Here is a 15,320-nt window from a genome sequence, read left to right on the forward strand (position 1 = left end):
GTGAGTTCAAATTTGGTCTCAGACATTAGCTGTGTGACCCCCCCCCCCAAGCAAATTACTTAATCCTGTTTGTCTCAGTTTCATCATCTGTAAAATGAAATGGAGAAGAAAATGGCAAACCATTCCAGTATCTTTTCAAGAGAATCCTAAATGGGATCATGGAGAGTTGGATATGACTCAACAATGAAAACTCGGGTTATAAAGGGCCTTAAATGCTAAATATACGATTTTTACATTTGATGTTAGACGTATAATAGGGAATCACCAGAATTATCTTGTAAGGGAATACATGGTTTGACCTGCACTTTAGAAAAAATCACTTTGGCAGCTGATTAGAGGATAGAATGGAATAGTGAGAGATTATAGGAATAGGAAAATTGGGAATTAGGAAGGATTTATAGGGAAAGGTAACGAGGTCTGCTTTCAATAAGTTGAATTCAAAATCCAGTTTGAAACAAGCTAGATTAGTTAGTCAGTTAGAAATGTCCAATAGACAGCTGATGATGTGGGACTGAAGCTCAGGAGAGAAATTAAGACTGCATATACAATATTTAGATCTGATAATCATTTTCATAGAGATGATATAATGAACCCATGGGAGAGCTGTTACAGTCAACAAGAGAAAATGTAGAGAGGGAGAAGACCAACAAAAGTGTTTTGGCATATGGTACATTTAATTGGCTTGTCCTGGATGAAAGCTAACAAAAGATTCTTGATCAGACATGTAGGTGGAGAACCAACAGAAAGCAGTGAAGTGGAAAATACAGAGAAAAGATAGAATTCAAGAGAAGAGGATGATGAACAATGTTCCAAGGAGTCTGAGAGATGGTGATGGAGGAGAATCTGAAAGTAGCAGTGGGGGAACGATGTCACAGAGAGGAAGACTGAGAAAAGACCATTAGATGTGGCAATCAGAGCAACAAGGTGGTGCAGTGGATAGAATGCCAGACCCGGAGAAAGGAGGACCTGAATTCAAATCCAGCTTCTTCAAACATTTGACACATACTAACTGTGTGACCCCAGGTAAGTCATTTAACCTCCTCCTCTCCCCCCAAAAAACAACAAAAGATCTGACAACTAAGGGATCATTGGTAATTTTGGAGACAGCTGTTTCAATTCAGTGATGAGGCTGAAAGCTAGACTGTTGAAGTGAGTAAAAGGAGAAGAGTAGAGCTATCATAGGTAGCTTTCTGCAGGATTTTAGCTGATAAGGGGAAGAGAGATACGGAATAATAGCTAATGGTGATGTTTGAATAAATACTAGTTTAAGGACAGAGAAGATATGAGCATATGGTACTTGTAGGGAGCAGAAAAGGAGCCAGTGTATTGGCTAGATTAAGAGGAGAGAGCAGGGATAATCTCAGGGGTAAGTCTGCTAGAGAACACAGGATGAGATGGAACCAAGGATTCACATAGAGGGATTTCCCTTGGCAAGAAGCTATTTCTTCATGTGAGGTCAGGATGAATGAGAAGATAGTGGGAAATGATCTTTGAGTAATATGAAATGAAGCATAGGGAGATCTTGGATAATGACCTTGATTGTTTTCAATGAAATATGAAGTGAGGTCTTCAACTAAGAAGGTGAGGAGAAGAGGGAGATATCTCAGGCCTTAATTACTTTCAATGAAGTGAAGGTCTTTAGCTAAGAAAAGGCAGCGAGAGGTTAAAGGAGGAATAAAAAAGAGGTTTGAATAAATAAAACAAATGAAAAATCAATTAGAGAGGTATGAAAGGATTTATTTGTAGCACTGAGGACCAATTGAAATTTGCAGTGGATTCCATCAGCAGTTTTGTGACTCTCCAACCCTGCTCAGCTGCCTAGGAATGGGAGTGTAAGATGAGAATAATTAATTTAAGGTTGAGATTTGACAAAGCATGATCAGGGATAGGAGATGCTGGGGAAGAGGGGAGAGGTCTAGAATATAGTGTGGAATTGAACTAATTCACCAAGGAGTTGAAATTGGAAGAGGAGGAGTCTGTGTAGTCAAGGTAGGGATGGTGGCCAGGAAAAATTGAGGGTTGGAAGGATTGGAGATCACATTGAAGATAAAGGACAGAAAAGCTTAAGACATAATACAACAGGAAATATGGAATGCTAAAATTTATGATTCCATAAAAGAATTTCAAAATTTAAGAATGTAGAAGTACAAAACTTGTAGATGATGACAAAATGAGTAGTCTAAAATCATCTCTGTGTGTCACCGAAGCAGAGTGGAGACACAGGTAATGGGAATTAAATAAATTGGAGAATTGGGAAATTAGGACAGTTGAGGATAATCAATATATAGATTTGAAATCCCATATTATAGCAAGAATTAGGTAAGAAAGAAAGACTATGAACAATTACTAAATTCATTGAGGAAGGAAGAAGATTGTTTCAGGGGATCAACAGATTAATGATCATTAAGATTTGGGTGATAAATTTGAAACCTCAAAAAGAGGAACTTTGGTAAAGAGGGAGGAGAGGAGTCTGAAAGATGGTGATGGAGGAGAATCTGAAAGTAGCAGTGGGGGAACAAGGAGCATTCTAACATCCTCACCTTAACTTGGAGTTGAGAATTATAAATAAAAGTACAACTACTATTGTAAAGAATGGTTAGGGAATGCATTGTCATTATCAACAAGTCTCAATGAGCAGTCCAAAAGGGAAGGAGTTAAAAAGAAAGTGATTTATAGAAACTGTAAAACGTGTCAAACATTTTCAGATATGGACATTATATGAATTTGTTTTGCTTGATCATGATTATTTGTTACTTTTGGCGGGGGGGTGGGGTGGTTAATAATGATTAGAGGACTAGAGAGGCTCTTCCCCAAAACAGGATCATTGGAAGATTTTTTTTTGATACATGGCAAAAACAGAAGGAAATTCAGAAAGGAACAGACAAACAAGACAGAATTTAGCTTTGAAAAACATGAGTTTATTATTGTACACTTTTTTTTTTTTAGAATAACAAGCTGTACAGAATAGATATTTGTGGTTTCATATACACTTCTTTTTATGTTCTGCTTTGTATATGAAAATACTCTCTCTTTTTTGGTGTTTGTTAAATTCAGAATAAAAAAATAAAACTTCTAAAAGGCAACACAACTCAGATTAAATGTATGAAAATGATCCCAGAGAACAGATAAAGAAACATAACTTCCTACTTTCTCAGTAGAGAAAAGGGTGGGGAGGATACTACAGGCATACTGCAAAATGTGGATACTGTTGCTTGGCTGCAATCAACTTTTTCTTATAGTTATGTTAGGGGAAGGAAGGAGATACATTGGGTAATGTCTGCATAAAAGCAGCTATCAGCAACTTCAATACTTAAAAAAAAAATAAAAATAAATTATGAAAAAAATTGAATAAGGTATTCTCTGATCTTACAGTCTGATTCCCCATTTCATTCTCTCCCAACAGACGGTAGGCAGAATATATAGAAAGCTGCTGATACCAGAGGTGAGGGCTATAGAAGTAAATGGAAGTTCATGGAATGAAGAACAGAAGGAGGAGAAAGAACCTATATTACCCCAAAGCCTGCTAAAGGCCAACAGACTAGGAGGAGTAGTTTGGATTTTTCATCCATGGAAGGTCAACTAACAGTGAAACTGGATTTCCAACTTCATGAGACAGAGTTCAAGGAATGGAGATGTTACATAAGAAGAGAAGACTCAGGGGGAATATGATTAATGTTTTCAAGGATGTTAAGAACTGTCCTATGAAGAGCAATGAGACTTATCCTACTTGATCCCAAAAGATAAACTGGGAGCAATGGATGGAATTTATAGAAAGACTAATTTCATCTCAAAATAAGAAAATCTTTCCTAATATAAGAACTGTCACAGAATGAGTTGACTCAAGGAATAATGGCTTCCCTTCTCCCTCAAAGTTTTCTACAAGCAAAGACTGGATGAATTAACTGTCTAAGATAACTGTGAAGGGGTTACTCATCAGGGTAGGTTGAACAATGACCCCTGAGGTCCTTTTCAATGTTAAGATTCTATACATCTTTAGGAACAGTGCAGCAATCCAGTGGTGATCATAGGGTCAAGTGCACTTTCCCCCAACATTTCAAAGGTATGACTCTCTGCCCCCATGTTCTTGACTCTTCACCTTGCCCAAGCATGCACTATTTTGACCTGAGCAAGTATCCTGGGAAGAGACAGTCCTTGGTTCCTCCGGGGGCCTAGAAGGGCTTTATCTAATGACCAGGTCCTCAATGGCTTCCTTGTTTAGCATTGAGTGTAGCAGGAAGCCTTTTCTCCACTTGGGGACCCCTTTTCCATAGGGGTGAATGGCCAGCTTTGTGACTTCACAAGGCATGACCTCTGTGACAGGCAGGGTCCTGATGGACATGGCAGCTGGCCTCCAAGAGGGTGGGGATGACCGTCAGCTGGCAACATGTGAAACATCATAGAGCCTGCCCCTGGAGGGAGTACCCGTGAGCCTGCCCCATCACGGTAAGAGCAGATGACGCCCCCTCCTATTTAAAGAACCCCTGAGAAAGGGAGAAGGCACAGAGAGCTTGATCGGTCCTCTCTCTGAGCTTTAGCACATAAACATTACCCTTCGGTCGCCCGGGGTTGTCGTCCATCATTGGCTTTCAATGTCCTCCTTTTTGTCCAGCTATCTGTTCGGCTACCTATCTGGAAAGATAGGCCCCTAGGAAGCCCATGGTGCTGCTGGCAGTTAGGTATGGAAGCCAGTCATGGCTAAGGGACGTCCTACTAGGCTTCGGCAGGCACTCAGAGCCAAGAGACAGCATTTGCCCTTCTGCATCTGTCTCTCCCTCCATACCTCTGTGTCCAGGAGGTCCATTGTGACTGCAATGTGGAGAGTTGCCATCTCCACCCAATGCCCATGCGTATTCTTATTATGACATCACAGATGCCCTGTTGAGCAGCCCCTGAGGGGAAGCAGGTGAGTTTCTGACATTCACCATCATGGCTCCCACTCAGGCTGCAGCAGAAGGCATGTGTCCTAGGGGAGCCTGGGAGGGGGACTCCTGCCCTGGGAGTCTCTTCCTGAAGGGAAGGGAATGACAGGGACCTGAGCCTGTGGGGATGCATCCATGAGGGTCTTGGTCTCTAAAGGACAGGGCCAGGCCTTGACTCTGAGAAGCTCTGGGAAGTCATCCAACCCAACTTCCCATTTTGATCTGATTAAGTGACCTTATTTTAGGCCCTTGCCAGCATATAGGCCTCTGGATACAGTCTTTCCAGGTGACTTAGAGCTCTGGGCCAAGGACTGTGGACTTAATTAGGCTCTTTGAGAACTTAAAAGGAAAGTGTTTTGTCTTCTGTCCTGTTTCCTGTCCTAAAATCAGAACCTTCTGGAACCAGACTCTGAGTGCAGGGAGTCCTCATTGTCCTGCCCTCAAATGGTTCTAACTATATCTTTGCCGTAATCTCGGGTACTCTGTCTTCTCCAAGAAGATCAGATTCATTTGTGGGCACAGTCAATTCACTCAAAATTAACCATTAGTCCTAGAACAGATAGCTCAGATAAACAAACCCCACAGCTAATTTGTAAGAACATGAACTTTGAGTCAGGAGGTCTAGATTTGAATTATAGTTCTGATATTAGCTATATGAGTTTGGGCAAATGATCTTACCCCTCTGAGTAACAAAGTACCCATCTGTAAAATGGGTGATAATAATATTTCTACTAGCTATCCAGGGAATAATCTGGGGAGAAATTGCTTATGAATCTCAAACCACCATAAGAATATGTGATTGGATTTAGAGGAAGAACTCATCTAGTCTAAAAATCCTTTCATGTTTTTGTTATTCAGTCATGTCCAACTCGTGACTTCATTTAGGGTTTTCTTGGCAAAGATACTGTAGTGGTTTGCCATTTCCTTCTCTAGTTCATTTTATAAATTTTATAAGTAAACTGAGATAAATAAAGTCAAGTGACTTGCCCAGGATCATACAGCTATTAAGTATTTGAGGCTAGATTTGAATTTAGGAAGACGAATTTTCCTTACTCTAAATCCTGGCATTCAATCTACTGCGCTATTCAGTTTCCCCATTCCTCTCAGATTGAGGAAATGAGGCCCAAGAAAAGTTATAGAGATTAAACTCATTCAAGCCATCATCCCCAAACTTTAGTTTATTCAATAAATAAATTCTAATCATCTGTGTGAAGCAAAGTCACATTAGTATAGAGAATTTCCAAATAATTTCTGTTTATCCTTGGAATGCATTAAAATTATTTTTGAAATTTTCCTCCCTGCTTCTGGCTTGGTTCAGGAGAGTGAGTCTGCTTGGATAGGATCAGAATACAGGAAGAAAAAAGGCAGAAATGTTCTAGGGGCAAAGTAGGGCAAGCTAAGTTTTCAATGGCCTTGAATAAAGGTGAATTCATAAGCAGATAATTGAGAACTAGTCATACTGTCAGGCTTCTCTTTCAATGAACCCTGTCCAGAGATACCAACAAAGGGAATCTTCCTTCTGATTTCTCTTCTCATTCTGGGTCAGCAGTGATTTATCTAAGAGGGCAGGATAGAGAAGAAAAAAAAGAGCCCCAATAATGCACAAATGAACCCATTATATTCCTTTTAACTAAAAGTTGACTGATATGGCCTGCCTCATTCATCCTGAAACCCACTGGGACTGGGGGTGATTTCATTCTCCCCATTTTGCAGGTGAATGAACTGAGGCCCTGAAGGGTTAAGTGAGTGGATCCCTTAGTGAGTCAGTGGTTGAGCATTGCTGAATCAGAGAGTTCCACTGAGCATTAAGGGGTAAGTCTGGGAACCAAAAATCAGTGGATCTCCATGATCCATTGGAGATGGGTAATCTGACTATACATAAGTGGGATGGGAGGAAGCAAATAGATGATGCTGAAGACAAGTGGGGCCAAGAAAACTGATGTATTTGTGGGAAAAGTTGGGTTGTTCCCAAATCTTAAGGTCAATCTGGTTGTTCCCAAATCTTAGGGTCAATCTGGATAAATAGGATCTCCCATTGGAGATGGGTGCTCTGACCATAAGTGGGAGGGGAAAGAATAGGTGACGCTGGGGACAAGTGGGACCAAGAAAATTGATGAATTTGTGGGAGAGGTTGGGTTATATCCCAAGCTTAGACCAATTTGGCTAAATATTTTCTTCTGAGTCCCAGAGGGCTACAAAGGCAAGGGATTCCTCTCCTCCTGGCCTTCTGCAAAAGAGGAAAGATTTACCTTTTGGCAAGATGATGGCCAGTTCTGGGTAACCCATTTTAGGAGTGATATTGGAAAGCTCAAGAAGAGAAAGGTATGGGGTAGTAAGAGAGCTGGAAATCACACCCCATGAAAATTGATTAAAGGAACTGAGTGTGTGTAGCTTGCAGAAGGGAAGATCTAAGGGAAACAAAAGGCAGCATCACAGAGTGGAAAAGACACTGGATTTGGAGTCGGAGAACCTACAAATAATGAATTCTGGCTCCCTGGATGATCTTGGGCAAGTACTTTCCTTTTTTCTTGGTTTTAGTCTCCTAATCCTCAAAATGAGGGGTTTGGACTAGATCAACCCAAAGATCTAGAGATCCTAAAACCCTAATCATTTGAAGAGCTGGATCTACAGCCTTTTGTTTAGATCCAGAAGACAGGACTAGGAATAGTGAAAAGTTATATGAAAAGCAGATTTAAGCTTAAAAAGAAAAAAATCTTCTTAAGAATGTGCACTGTCCAGAAGTTGAAGGGGAGAAAGGGTCATTCATTAGGAAGCAATGACCATTCCTTCCTGGCCAGATGTCTCCAGAGTAGAACCAATTTTTTTTTCTAGTCATGTGGTAAGTCTTTTATCATCTCTGTATTCTCTTAAATCTATAGTGAATCTACGATTACATCTCCAAGTTATATTTTAGTGTCCTTGGATAGAATTCATCTGGGTCTGGTGACTGAATTTTTTTAAAAAACAGGTATCTCTTAATATAGTCTCACCTATCTTGGTCTTCAGGCCCTACTTAATTTAAAAAAAATTTTTAATAATAGCTTTTTATTTTCAAAATACATGCAAAGAGAATTTTCAATATTCATCCTTGCAAAATCTTATAGAACCATTTTTTTGATTGGTATACTATAGAGGGAATTGTTCCTCTGTTACTAGGTGGATTAGACAAATTTCCATCTCTGAGATTCTATGAAACCAAACTCAGAGACTGGGAGGAGAAAGGATTAAAAGAACTCTAGCAGTTCACCTGGGACCCCCTTCCCAGCTTCCTGAGGAGCACGAGGTAAAAGTGGGAGGAGAGCAGAAATGAGAAAACAAAATAAAAATAAAAGCTAGTATAGTTCTCCTTAGTTCCTGAAAGGAAACGTGCAGGGCCGTATAATGTCCCAGGCACTAAAAACAAACAAGTTGCCATCCACTGTTCCTATTTTTCTAGATGGATGGAGGTTATAACACTAGAAAAGAATATGTTTTTCTCTGGCTGCAAAGGCAGGATTGTTAATGGGAACTAAGGAGTGTGAGCAAACTGAGAAGTCTCATTTAATGAAAAGCAGATGGGACCCTTGATGAATATGGTCTCTCTTTTTTGCATTCCCTTCTTCCCCCTACTTTAGTTGGGCTGGAGAATTTCCTGGCCAGTGTAGGAGTTGCTATAGGTCTGTGGGGAAAAAGTCAGAGAGGGAGCTCCTAGACTCTAGATCTGACTTTTCCACTATTATTCTTTTATTATTTATTATTATTACATCTTTTATATACAAATATTATTATTGTTATTAATTTCTTGTTAATTAGATAAACCCCTTTCCCTCTCTGTGCTTCAGTTACCCCAGTGGAGAAATGAGGGGATAGGGCTAGGTGATAGTCTCTAAGGTCTCTTCTCCCCTCACCTTTACCCTTTCACCTCCCTTCAAAGTACAACTCATGCTTTTTCTGATCACCACACTTACCAATGTTTCCCTTTCCTCATTTCTGAAAACTTTTACATGTTGTATATTTGAGAAGCTGTATGTATATTTGAGAGGCAGTACAGCATCAAGAGGGCTTGGGTTCACAGTGTAACTGGGGAAGTTGTTCAGCCTCTTAGTACTCCAGGCAATATCCCTCAGTCCCCATCCTAAATTGGAGAGTATAGAGATGTGCCTGGATAAAATGGATTTATTCACCAAGTGTTTCCCATATCATGAAATCACAGGCCTGGTCTCATTAAAGCTATTTGATAGTCACTTGTATGTGAGCATTTTGTTTTCTCTAATAGAATGTATATATAAAGGCAGGGAGTATTTAGTTTCTGTCCCTGATTCCATAGTAGGCATTTAATAAAAGCTTTATTGATTGGTCAATCCTATTAGGGAGTGAATGATGAATAAGGCACAGTCCTTGCACTCAGGGAGATCACAGTTCAGTAGGGGAAATCTGACATGAATACATGTCAGTCGGCCAGCAAACATTGTTAAGTACTTCACTACATGCCAGAAGAGGTGCTAAGTGCTGGAGATACCCAGAAAGGTGTTAACAGTCTTTCCCCTAAACAAGTTTACATTCTAATGAATGAGACAACATGCAAACAACTATGCAAACAAGATATATACAGAGTAAAAGGAAGATTATTTCAATGGGAAAACACTAGCAGCAAGGGTAACCAAGAATCTTCACATCTTCATATAATTACAATGCAAAATAAAATGTAATAAACACATTAAAGGTGCAAACAGTGCCAAATAAAGAGGAGGGAAATTTTCAGGAGGAGGTAGCATTTAAGGTGGGCTTTAGGAGACTTCCATTGTCAGGGATCAGAAGACATCCCAAGAGTAGAGTGAGTAACGTCATAGAGGTTAGAAAACACAGGATATTTGGGGGGATTAGTAAATAAACCAGTTTAGCTGAAGTATAGAATAGGTAAGGGGCAGCTAGGTGTTCAATTATTTTTCACGTCCTACTCTTCATGATCCTACTTAAGGTTTTCTTGGTAGAGATTCCCAAATGATTTGTCATTTCTTTCTCCAACTCATTTTACAGATGAGGAAACTGAGGCAAATAGAGTTAAGTGACTTGCCCAGGATCACACAGTTAGTGTTTGAGGTGGATTTGCATTCAGGTCTTCCTGACTCCATGCCGGGCACTCTATCTATTGCATCCCCCAGCTGCCTAAATACTGACCCTGGAATCAGAAAGACTCATCTGTGAATTCAAATCTGCCCTCAGACACTTAGTAGCTATGTGACTCCTAGGCAAATCACTGAATCCTATTTACCTCAGCTCCTTCATCTATATAATGAACTAGAGAGAGAAAAATGGCAAGTCACGCCAGTGAATCTGCCAAGAAAATCCCCCCAAAAAGTCTCATGAAGAGTCAGATACAGCTGAAAAGGTGACTGGATAATAGAATACGTAAAGAGGAGTAAAGTGACAAGATAAGACTGGAAAGATAGGCTAGAGCCAGATTGTATCATGCTAAAGAGTTTAGATTTGCCTTAGTAGTCAGTCTGGAGTCACTGAGGTCAGTCTGGAGTTACTTAAGAAGCCAATTAATAAGCTACTGGAAGAATAGCAAGGAAGACCTAAAATTGGGTGGTAGCAATGGAAGAAAAACGGGTGTTAAAGATTCTGAGGAAATAGAATCGCTAAGAATCTGGTTGAATGTGGGAGGTTAAGGAAAGGGAAGGGTCCATTATTTTCATCTATTCTAGTGACCTGCTATGGTGACTGGGAGGTGGAAGGACCAGGAGCTTGAGAGGAGGGCACAAGTTTAAGGGAAGAAAGATAATTAGTTTCTTCTGGGACATGTGAAGTTTGGGGCACTGGCAGGCTCCCCAAGGAAGGGTATGTAGCTCTCAGTTGGAAAAGGTTTCTCCTTCTTGGCTCTAAGTCAAAGAAATGAGATCCTGGTCTGGTGTCCCCACAAGAAGAAATCTCCTTTGTGTGAATAGCTGGGATAAGTTGAGCTTACCTTGGGCCTTCCAGATACAGCAAAGGGTTAAAGTTTGAGTGACATATTGATTTCCTTTGCCTTTGGGCTGGAGTCTCCAGAGGCAGACCAGGAAATTGGCCTGGGATGAAATGACTTGAGATATTGAATTTCTTCTCTTCAGGACCCAGACTAAGGGCTAGAAAGGTCTCTGCAGCTGTGGCTATGTCTAATGCCTGTTATTTTAGCTGTTAAAATGGAGGAGGGGGGCGGTAAATGTAGGAGGGATAAGAGTTATTAACTGTCTATGAGGTTTATTCTGCCAGGTTGCTTAGTCAAGGGAGATGGGAGAGGAAATTCAGAACGTAAATAATGGAACGTAGGGAGTTTAATTAATAAACATTTCTTAAGTGCTTCCACTAATGTCTTACTCAGAAATGTCATCATGGAGGTGACTGTTTTTCTCAAGGGCTATTTCACCTCCAGTAGGCCCAAAGAAGCTGAAAAGGCCGTTAGCATAGTACTCCTGATGTGACAGCCCAGTAAAGTTCTGAACCACCAAACTGGCCACAGAGTGATGAAATTTTTGGTCAAAGCGATGCCCAAAGATCTCTTATTAAGAATAGAGGAGTTAGGATTTACATGGAGGGCAATACCTAGTAATGTGCTAGTAAATGTTAAACATCTGCTTTTTGAAAATGTGACATTTTAAGTTTAATCTGTACCTGTTAACATTTTTTCCATCACTTTCTTAACTGGACAATCAACAGAACAATAAATCCAGCCCCTATTTGTAGCATTTGCTGATTTCTGAGTTGGAAGTGCTCACACAGAAAAATTTAACAATCAGCCAGCATACCCCTGGGCATTCCTGTTTCCTCACCAGGTGAAATTACCAGTCACTGAAATATTGAGAGAATTACTTTCCAAGTACAAAACCCTACTAGGAATCATGGGGGATGCAAAAATTTTAAAAGACAGGCTCTGTCCTTGAGGCTTCCAGTCCAGTGGGGCAGAGGAAGATGGGAAGAGGAGACTATCTTAACAAGATAAAGGAGAGCAAATGCCATAAGAAGTTTGTAGAAAGGATGAATGGTCTCACTGGAGGAGAAAGTATAAGGGAAGAATTCACAGATGATTTAGCATCTGGCATAAGCTTTGAAGGGAGGGAAAAGGGAATTACAATTTAACTCCCTTCCTCACCTCCCCCCACAATAAACATTTCATGAGAAAAACCAAGGGTTCTTAACCTTTTCTGCATCATAGAACCCTTTGGTAGTCTGGTGAAACCTACAGACTACTACTCAGGATAATGCTTTTAAATGCACAAAAGAAAATGCTTAGAATTACAAAGGAAAACAATTATGTTGAAATACAATAATAACTAATAAACCTTCATGGACTCCAAGTTTAGAAATCCATCCTAGGAATAGGAACAGCAAGAGCAAAAGCAGAGACAGGAGAATATAGGACAAGAACTGGGGGAGAGTGGGATGGTAGCTCTAATTTCTCACCTATCCTCCAAACCTGTTTTGCTTTTTGGACTTTCCAGAATGCGGGTGTCTTCTGAGTATCTCAAATTCAGTATTTACTTTTTTTTAAAAGTATTCATTTAGAATTTTAATTTTCCTCAAATACATGTAAAAATTTTTAACATTAAAAAAAATCGAGCTTCAACTCTTTCTCCCTCCACTTCCCCCTTATGGAGAAGGCAAGCAATTTGACATAAGTTGTATCTGTATAGAGATGGAAAACATATTTCCATATTAATCATGTTGTGAAAAAAACATAGACCAAAAAAAATCCACAAAGAAAAATAAAGTTTTAAAAAAGTATACTTTCTGAATCCAGACTCCATTAGTTCTTTCTCTGGGGATGGATAGCAGTTTTCATCATAAGTCCTTTAAAATTGTCTTGGAACACTGATGAGAATAGCTAAACCACGCACAGTTGACTGTTATATAATATTACCGTTTCACTTTGTATTGGTTCATGTAAATCTTTGCAGATTTTTTTTGAGAACATCCTGCTCATCATTTCTTATAGCACAATAGTATTCCATCATAATTATATACCCCAGCTTGTTCAGTCTTTCCCCAACTGATGGTTAGCCCCTCAATTTCCAATTCTTTGTCCCCAGAAAGGAACTGCTAAAATATTTTCAAACATATAGGTCCTTTCCCTTTTTTATTTTTATCTCTTTGGGATACAGACTTATTAGTGGTATTGCTGGGTAAAAGAGTATACATGGTTTTATAACCCTTTAAGCAAAGTTCCAAATTGCTGAAAAGAATGATCAAGCTCAATATTTCACTTTTTGTTGTTGTTGCTTTTCTTTTTTTGTTAAAATTATTTATGGGAGCAGTTAGGTGGTGCAGTGGATAGAGCACCAGCCCCTAAGTCAGGAGGACTTGAGTTCAAATCTGGTCTCAGACATTTAACATTTCCTAACTGTGTGACCCTGGGCAAGTCATTTAACTCCAATCACTGCAGGGAAAAAAAATTATTTTATTTTCCCTCAGTTACATGTAAAAACAATTTGTAACATTCATTTAAAAAAGTTGAGTTTCAATTTCTTTCCTTTCCTTCTTCTTTCTCTTCCCCTTTCCCTCTCAATTAAGAAGGCAAGCAAGTTGATAGTGGTTGCACATATGTAATCATGGTTAAAGGCAAATTCAATATTTTCAAAAGAGAACTCATTATGTCTCCCTGCCTGCTATTCCCTTTCCAATTCCCCCCATTTCTGCCCCTCTAAATCACCCAGGTTTGAAACTTTCATGCCATCTTCAACTCTTCATTCTCCTTCACCTCCCAAATATATAATCAAATTTTGTCAAATCTTATTTTGACAGTCTTGTCATTTTCCCCACCACAATATTTCCCTTCTCTGCTTACATAGTCACCATTCTAGCTCAAATTCTCATCACCTATAACCTGGACAAATGCATGGTCTCCTAAATAGCCACCCTGCCTGCCTCAAGTGTCTCCCCTCTCCAAAGCTCTCTCCACAGAGCTGCCTAAGGGATTTTCCTACAGCACAGATCTGATCATGGCATCCCCTTCTATATAAATTCCATTGGTTCTTTATTACCTTTAGAGCCAAATGCAAACTCCTCTGATAAATATTTAAAGCCTTTTACATCCTGGCCCCAACTTGACTTTATTATGTGAGACTTTCCTCCATCTGCTCAACATCAAACTAGTTTTATTACTTATTCCTCAGATACAACAATTCCTTTCCTTTTGTTCATTTGCACTAGCTATACCCATGCTTAGACTGCATGCCTTCCTCATCTCTGCTTCTTAGAATCACTGGCTTCCTTCAAAACGCAGCTAAAATGACATCTTCCACATGAAGCCTTTCCTGTTCCCTAGCTTCTAGTACTTTCTCCCATGCCCTCAAAATTATCTTTTATTTATTTTATATGCAATCTGCCTTCCATAGAAGGATGGCCATAGAAACCTTTATGTGGAGGCACCTATTTATTGTATGACAAGCTTACCCAGTATTTTCTAAGTTCCTATAATCTTGCTTTTGTGGATGAAGCCAGTTATATCCAAATATTTTATATATGCCTGTGTTTATATCTATATTGCCTTCTGATACAACATAAGCTCTTTGAGGACAGGGATTGTTCCATTTTTGTTTTCGTATATAGGGTGTTTGGCACTTAGGAGGGACTTAAATGTCTGTTTATTGGTTAATTGATTAATTGGTGATTTCCAATTTGGCTAAAATGACAGATTGGGGGAAGGGGTGTGTATGAGATGACTGGTCAAGTAGGTTGGAGCTAAGCAGTAGGTTTTAGTGGAAAGAGCCATGGCTAGGAATCAGAAGATCTGATTTTTAGCCCTAACTCTACTACTTACAAGCTGTGGGTCATGGAAAAATTCCTTTCCCTTCACTGTACCTTAGTTTCCCCTTCTGCAGAATGAGTGCACTGGAGTAGTCAGGGGTTAGCAAACTATGCCTGCTTCCTCTTTTTGTATGGTCAGTTAGCTAGAAATGTTTTGTTTTGTTTTGTTTTGACATTTTAAAATAAAGTTTTATCGCATTTGAAAATGTAAAAAAAAAAAAAATCAAACCTTCTTTATTGTACAAAAGCAGGCAGCAGACCATATTTGGCCCTCAGGCAGTACTTTGCTGACCTCTAGATTTAATGTTCCTTCCCAAAGGCCCCTCCATCTGATATCCCATGACTCTATGAAATTCTGGAGTTGAAAGACAAAGCCATCTGTGACAAAAGTTCAGGAAGATTATGAGAAATGAATTCTCTCAAACTCTTATCTTGCTCTATCCCCAACTACAAATATTTTGGTAAAGGAAAATGGCCCTTTTTATCAAGTGGTCCAATGTAGGCTTGGAGGAGGGGGCACAAGAAACCTTAAAGTCCCTCTGAACTCATAGTAACTTCTGTGGTGCTCTTAACCAAGTTAAATATCAGACTCCAGAGAGCAAGAATTATATCCATACTGGCGTGGTCAGCCTTAACCTG

General features: G+C 39.6%; 1 protein-coding gene across 3 annotated transcripts in view; it reads left to right on the plus strand.

Moving 5' to 3' along the window:
* Positions 1-4,355: 4,355 nt before the first annotated feature.
* Positions 4,356-15,320, plus strand: part of DCAF1 (DDB1 and CUL4 associated factor 1) — a 111,831-nt gene continuing 100,866 nt past the window's right edge. For 2 of the 3 annotated variants that reach the window (XR_007951941.1, XM_051985701.1), the window contains exon 1: positions 4,357-4,443. The gene's annotated coding sequence lies outside the window, so the exon portion shown is untranslated. Of the gene's footprint in view, positions 4,444-15,320 lie in introns of all 3 variants that reach the window. The other variant, XM_051985682.1, reaches the window with a different exon arrangement.

The sequence above is a fragment of the Antechinus flavipes genome, chromosome 1 (assembly GCF_016432865.1).
Source record: "Antechinus flavipes isolate AdamAnt ecotype Samford, QLD, Australia chromosome 1, AdamAnt_v2, whole genome shotgun sequence".
Taxonomy (NCBI): Eukaryota; Metazoa; Chordata; class Mammalia; order Dasyuromorphia; family Dasyuridae; genus Antechinus; species Antechinus flavipes.